At 44.5% G+C, this 7777-nt stretch overlaps 1 protein-coding gene across 4 annotated transcripts in view; it reads right to left on the reverse strand.

The window, feature by feature from the left end:
- The window catches only part of UPF2 (UPF2 regulator of nonsense mediated mRNA decay), a 147213-nt gene extending 145995 nt beyond the window's left edge, over positions 1-1218 (reverse strand). For 2 of the 4 annotated variants that reach the window (XM_050936788.1, XM_050936789.1), the window contains exon 1: positions 1124-1217. The gene's annotated coding sequence lies outside the window, so the exon portion shown is untranslated. Of the gene's footprint in view, positions 1-845; positions 906-1123 lie in introns of those variants that run through there. The other 2 variants (XM_050936786.1, XM_050936787.1) reach the window with 2 other exon arrangements.
- Between the last annotated feature and the right edge of the window lie 6559 nt (positions 1219-7777).

Consider the following 7777-nt stretch of genomic DNA (forward strand, 5'->3'; position numbering starts at 1 on the left):
GGCTAAGCAAATTCAGGAATTATTTCTATAAATTAATCCCATTTTGATAAGGTACTTAAAAATGCAAACTGCAAACTCTGACAAATATGATAAATATTCCATGACAGCTGTGCAAACAATCAGAATTAAACAAGTTTCAAGAATAATTCAAATGATCTGCATCAGTGAAATGCCACAATCACCCTGTTAAACCTAAACTCAAGTCCTCAAAACAAACCAAAAGAGATGGAGGAAAGGGAAAATTCATAATTAAACACAAGCATGAAAGAGATGGGTTTGATCTAACATTGGTGACTGAGTTTTACTTTCTATTCCGCCTACCTTATTAAAAAAAAGTTTTTGCTGTCCTAACTCTATAGATGTGCCTCCTTTGCTAGGGTGAACAGAAAAAGAAAAAGCCTAAAAAACAGTCACTAGATGGAAAAAACCAAATCTTTCCACACAAAAGTAAACAACCCTCGAGCCTGCTCTAAATGTCACATACAAACCAATCTCCACCGAACATCATTGTTCAACTGAGCGTCCCCCCCTTTGTCTAGCCCTTCAAATACCCCCCCCCCCCCCCCCCCCCCAGCTTTCTACTTGCCTGCCTGGCACCTCACCACTTCTATCCCTCCTCACCCCCTTACCACGCCAAGCCCTTTTGCCCCCTGGCCTCATCTTACTCTCCTCCACCCTACACTCCACCCAGCCCTTCCCCAACATTTCCCCCCTCTCCTTCCTCGGGGAAACCAGAGCCAACTTCCCCTCGCATGTCCCCCAGCCCGCAGCGAGCTGCCTCCCGCTCACGGCCCCCCTCTGCACTGTGACCTCTCCACGCCCACCAGGCCCTTCCCCGCACTCACCTCTCCCCACGCTGAAGCCCGACCTCCTCTCCTCTCCCCGCCCCGCCCCAGGACCCTCCCCTCCCCACCCCCCGGCCCCGGGCCCCACCCACGCCCTAGGCGCTCTCCTCCAGGTAGCCCCGCTCCCCTCCAGCCCTGCCCCGTCCCGGATGTCCCCGCAGGCCGCCCGCTCTCTGCCCCGGCCCCGCTCCCAGGAGCCCCCCACCCCCAAAAGCCTGCTCCGCCCCTCCATCCCGCCGCGGCCCCTCTCCCCCGCCCTCAGGCTGGGGGGCGGTTACCTCTGCCCGGTGTAAACATCGGCTCGGACTCCGCTAGCCCCTACTCCACCACCAGCTTCTGCCCCCTCCCCTTGCCCGCAGAGGACCCCGGCCTGCCCCTCGCGCCGCCTGCCTGAAAACACTCCGCCGAGGCGGGGCGGCTCAGCCTGCTCCTGGCTGCAGGGGGAGGAAGCGAGTAGAGCTCGGTCTAGCCGCTCTGCCGCGCCCCGCAACAGCTTCGTTGGCGAGCGGCGGCTGCAGACAGGTACGTATCAGGCAGCGCTTGGGCAGCCCCGAGCTGGGGCGGGGTCCTTGCGGCAGGCGGCGGGCTAGCTCGGGCTGCTCTGAGTCTGGTTACTAGGAGCAGGAGGTTGTGAAGGCGGAAGTGGCCAGAGGGGGTAGGGGGATCGGTGTTGGGATCCAGCCACCATCCTGCAGAGTAGGGAGCACTGCTCCTCCCTAGCCCAGGGACATCAGCCCACCTGTGGCTCTAAGCAGTGATGTCACCAGGTTATGATGTGACACATGACTTGTTTTGTGGGATGACATCACATTGCATCCTATTATGTCATAGCAACATGTGATGAGGTTTTGGTGAAGCATGGTCTCCTATCATATGTCATGTGTGATGCCCTCTTGGTATGCTTATGTCACATCAAGCACACTGTGGGTGGCACAATGCAGTACGATTACATTCATGGCACACTTCAGTGACATCTGTGGAGCATGATGTGCCCTCAAACTTCAAATGCACGACTACAGAATGGAAAATAACTGTCAAGGTGGTAGTACTGCTGAAAGGGATCTGCGGTTTTTAGCGGATCACAAATGGAATATGTCAACAATGTGATGCAGTTGCAAAAAACCCTAATATTTTGAGGGTTGAGCCACTGGAGAACATAATAACCACATTGCTGGTAGGGATGTAAAATATTAAATGGTTAACTGATAAGTAAGGCTACAAGTTTGTCATGGATTCCATGATTTTCCATGACCTCCATGACTTCTGCAGCAGCATGCCTCCCCATTCACACCCAGCAGAGTTTGGATCTGGGAGGGGGCAAGGGGTTGGGGCATGGGATTGGATATTTACCTGGGGGGCTGCCCAGAAGTGGTAACATCCCCCTCACTCAGCTGCTAGGCGGAAGTGTGGCCAGACAGGTTCCTGGCCAATGGGAGCTGCAAAGCCAGCACTCTGGGTGGAGGCAGCATGTAGAGCTGCCTGGCCATACCTCCGCCTAGCAGCTGAGCGACGGGGATGTTGCTGCTTCCAAGGAGCCCCGCAGGTAAGAGCAGCCCAGAGCCGGGTAGGGAGCCTGCCGTCCCCACCAAACCCCCTCCCCACCAGCAGGGTCCTGGGCTGTGCACCTCCGCCCACCTCCCAGCACCAGCTGCAGCCCAGACCCCACTGTATGGGGCTGGGCAACAGTCTCAACCCCAGACCCTGATCCCTGTTGTCTTAACAATTAAATGGTTAACCAATATAATTTTAATAGTTTAAATGGGTACTTTTTAGAATGATATTTACATCCCTAATTGATGGGTCAGACCAATGGTCTGGGTAGATCAGTATCCTGTCTTCTGACAGTGGTCAATACTAGTTGCTTCAGAGGGAATGGCAATCATTGAGTGATCCATTCTTTGTCATCCAGTTCTACAGTCAGAGGCTATGGACACCCAAAGCATGAGGTTGCATCCCTGGACATCTTGACAGCCTTTATTGGACCTACCCTCCATGAATTTATCTCATCATTGGCAATCCCTCTGTTCGAGGATGATCTCTACCACTGATTTATATATGGGTCCTGAGATGACTAATTCTTTTGGAACCCCATTATAGTTTTGGCCTTCACAGCATCTCTTGGCAACAAGTTCTACAGATTGACTGTGCATTGTGTGAATAAGTCAATTGTAATTGTCACCCTCTTCTTGGCACTGGTAAGACCTCAGCTTCAGGATTGTGTCCAGTTCTGGCTACCACAATGATACTTTAAGAAAGAGGTGGACAAAGAGAATCCAAAGAAGAGCAACAAAAATTATAAAAGGTTTAGAAAACCTGACCTATAAGGAAAAGTTTAAAAAACCTGTCCAGGTTTAGTCTTGAGAAAAGAAAACTGAGTGGGGGAACCTCATAACAGTTTTCAGATATGTTAAGGGCTGCTATAAACAGGACTGTGATCGATTGTTTTCCATGTCCTCTAAACGTAGGACAGGATGTAATGGGCTAATCTACAGCAAGGGAGATTTAGATTAAATATTAGGAAAATCTTTATGATCTCTGGAATAGGCTTCCAAGGGAGGTTGTAGAATCCCTCTCGTAGGAAGTTTTTAAAAACAGGTTGAACAAACACCTTACAGGTATGCTCTAAGTGTACTAGGTCCTGCCACAGTGCAGAGAACTGGACTTGATGACTTCTCAAGGTCCCTTCCAATCGTATATTCTGTGCTGCTTGAGGTTTAGATGAGTAATAAAAATTAGGTCCTCGGCAGTTGTGTTCATTACATATGCCATGCCACTTCGTGTATTATCACATATATAGCATTATATAATCCTGAAGGAATTCTGCATCAAAAAATTAAAAATTCTGTACACAATATTTTAAAATTTTGCATATTTTTTTAGTCAAAATAACAGAATATAATCATGCCAGTTTCAATTTTTTTGGTAATTTATTTCAAAATACCCGTCAACAAGTTGTTACAGACAACACAAAAGATTCAAGAAAATTTTTTTGACAAATAGATTCCTTACTTGGCATATTAATACAGAACTTGATGTATCTTTGTTGACAGTATCTTCAACACTGAAATTAAATATTTAAGTTAAACAAAGACATTATACAAAAGTATTGTAATAACCTGGCCTAAGAGGGCACTAGCATCCTTAAGGACTGTTTTGTGTCTGTCATGTCTTGTCCAAATTCAAGCTTCTATGTGTATTTAAGGTTTTTGGGTCACACTACAGTAGCAGGAGGGGGGTTGGTGAGTTAGCTATACAGTAGCTGTAGCTTAGCAGGTGGTTAGCATGGGAAAGGAAGACAAAGGGTAAACTGTGTGTGTGTGTGTGTGTGTGTGTGTGTGTGTGTGTGTGTGTGTGTGTGTGTGCTGGGTCATGTACATGGTTCACCAGCCAACATCCCTTTGTCTCCAAAGGTGGTATGCACACCCCCGTGCCAGGCACAGGTGGGAGTGCTGGGGGTGTGGGCAGTGATAGGTGGGAGCAACATGGGGGTGGTTCTGGCTCATCTGCAGGCAAAAATATTACGTCTATACATAACTAATACATTTGAAATGTACAAAACTGGGAAAAGGAAACATTTTGGAGGAAATCACAAATTCTGCATGAAGAAGAGAAAAATTGCAGGGCACATTACTTCTGCACAAATTCTGCCTTGCACGGCGGCTCAGAATTCCAGCAGAAGTAATTATAAATGTTATAATTTAAAATGGTCAGCAACATGATATCAGGGTTACTTTTTCTGAGCTGGAGGTGGGACTAAAGCATAAGGGAACACATTGGGTTTACCTTTTCGTAGGGAAATTTTGTAACTAAAAAAGTTTGTGATTTGGAATCATTCAGTTGTGCACATTGTTAGCCTATGTAATCACATTACTGTCACTTTTCTCCTCTCTTATTTTTCTCCCTATTACTTGTTCCCTCAATTGTGTTTTGGCTTTAATCAGATGGCAAACTCTTTGGAGCACTGATAGTATCTACTTACAACACCTAACATACTCAGATTCCAGTCTTGATTGGGACCCTTTAGCCATTACCATGATAAAAAAGGATAAATTAGGAATAGTAATAATAATAATATAATGATTTCAGTGTTGTTGTAACCATATTAGAAGAGCTCTCTGTAGCTTGAAAGCTTGTATCTTCCACCAACAGAATTTGGTCCAATAAAATATATTACTTCACCTACCTTGTCTCTCTCGCAAGTATATAACTTCAGAACACTAAATTGCATCATAGAATCTGATGATTATTTTGTGTATTTCCTTTCAGTGTGAGTCTTTGCTTATTTTCATTTAACATAATAAATTAATTAATTAATTGCAAGTATTTGGAGTTCCCAGCCTATTTGACAATGAGTCATTAAAAAGATCCTTATATCCCAATCCTGTTACCTTGCTACACTACTGCTTTGCACTTCCATAGCAAAATCTGTCTGAGCATCTCAAACCATTTTACAAATATTAATTTAGAAGCACAACAACTCTGAGTTATCCTGAAAGGTTCACAATCCTCGGTAAGCCTGGGCCGTATTATTGGTTGGTGACTAAAGTCATAAGCATATTTCTCCAGTTTTCGGGTAGAGATTGGCCCAAGCCGCAAGATTCAGATCTGGAATTTGAACTACCCGAAGTTTACAAAAGTTTGAATCCAGGAGTTTGCCTCAGTTCGCTACAGAGATAGGGCCAGTGGTGCAGTTAGGATCCTGGTTCTTGTTGCAAGCGGTATCAGGGTCTTGGTCTGAGCCCTTCTTTACTTTTGAATGTTATAACATAATTTTCTTATAGCTCTACATTTATGGTAATCCACATGAGAAAATACTTGATCACAAAGTCACTTGCTGACTATGGAATGGCTTGAACAGCCATAACAAGGCTATTCTGCTTTTAAAGCTGCTCTTTATCCAAAAGCAAGAGTCAGCTCATATTTAAAAGACTGTGTGCACTGTTTAATGATGCAGTGTACATTGCCAACTTTTACAGGACCAAACAAGTTTTTTCCGAGAGGAGCTCTATCTCCACCTAGCAGTTCCAGAGGTGTCCAAAATCCTGGTGAATTTCAATAGTTAATGTTTGAGACTGTACTTCATAAGTGCTGAGTATTATTTATAAATATTACAGCAGTTTCCCTGCTAGTCATAGACGTGACCTCACTTGATCTCCAAAACGAGAACCGCGTGCCTGATTAGAGTGGATTTACCAAAAGACAGATGATCCAGACGCTGTTCACACAAAATGGTATTCCAGCAGAGAAGTCAAAACATATTATGCTGGTTGTGACTAGTTCATGCCAAGGCCCCTAGTCCTCACTGAACACTGACAAATGCATAGCTGGAAACCAGTCTGGCTCACCTGTGTTTTATCATTATTAAAATAGATGTTAAGTTTATAAGAATGTGTTTCATGTTTCTCCTTTTGAAATGCTTGTGAGTTGCTGGATGCATTAATCTCACTTATAATATCTGTATCCCACTTTATAAGGTAATATTTAAGTGACTGTAATAGTGTTTGCTATGAAACTGTAAATCCCCAGAGTCAGGAGAGAAGCATTATCAAGTGAGAAATGCTAGTTTACCATAAGAGGTGTCATCTCTTGTCCAACAAAAGATGACCTATAGACATCAGTCAAGCTATTGTGGACCATCAGTGGACAAAAGACTTTGTTGATTGCTCCCCCCAGACCCATAAAGAGAAGATATGCATAAATTCTTGTCCCATCACAGCCTGAGCTCTGGGGACAGGGAATAAATATCCCTGTCAACAAGAAATTGTTATCTTGATGCTGTTTGGACTTCAGGGAGTAAGGGAGAAGACCCCTGCTGTTTATCTTGGATTGAGGCTAAAGAACATATAGAGCTTACACATTACAGCAGCTTCTATCACTTTTTGGACTCTAATACTGAAACTCATTTGTGTGTGCATGTTAACCGGCTTTAACATTATAAATAATGCTCTGATTTCTTTTTCCTAGTTAATAAATCTTTAGGTAGTTTATCATAGGATTGGCTTCAAGTGTTGTCTTTTGGTTTGAGATCTGAGGTGCACTTGACCTAGGGTAAATGACTGGTCCTTTGGGACTGGGAGTGTCCAGGTTTCTTTCCCCATTCTGAACTTTAGGGTACAGATGTGGGGGACCTGCATGGACACTTCTAAGCCTAATTACTAGTTTAGATCTGGTAACCCTGCCACCACCCAGAATTTCAGTGTCTGGGGCACTCTCTGTTTCCCCCTGGGTTGCCTTGAGGGACTTCACCAATTCCCTGGTGAACACAGATCCAATTCCCTTGGATCTTAAAACAAGGAAAAATCAATCGGGTTCTTAAAAAGAAAGTTTTTAATTAAAGAAAGAAAAGGTAAAAAGTGTCTCTATAAAATCAGAATGAAAAATGCTTTACAGGGTAATCAGATTCCTATAGACCAGAGGGACCCCCCCTAGCCTGAGGTTCAAAGTTACAGCAAACAGAGGTAAAATCCTTCCAGCAAAAAGAAACATTTACAAGTTGAGAAAACAAACATAAGACTAACACGCCTTGCCTAGCTAATTACTTACAAGTTTGAAACATGAGAGACTGATTCAGAAAGATTTGGAGAGCCTGAATTGATGTCCCATCCCTCTCAGTCCCGAAAGCGAACAACAACAACACAAAGAGCACAAACAAAGACTTCTCTCCACCAAGATTTGAAAGTATCTTATCCCCCTATTGGTCCTCTGGTCAGGTGTCAGCCAGGTTTACTGAGCTTCTTAATCCTTTACAGGTAAAAGAGACATTAACCCTTAACTATCTGTTTATGACAGGGAGTACCTGAATATTGTGATTTTTGGTGTAGGGACTATCTATCACAAAGGCAGGCTTACCTGGATGGCAAGATAGACCAGAGTACCCAAGAAAACTGTCTGTGACTCCATGTTAAGGCTGTTGTAGTGCCTGAGGAGTTTCC

This window comes from Gopherus flavomarginatus, chromosome 1, assembly GCF_025201925.1.
Source record: "Gopherus flavomarginatus isolate rGopFla2 chromosome 1, rGopFla2.mat.asm, whole genome shotgun sequence".
Classification (NCBI taxonomy): Eukaryota; Metazoa; Chordata; order Testudines; family Testudinidae; genus Gopherus; species Gopherus flavomarginatus.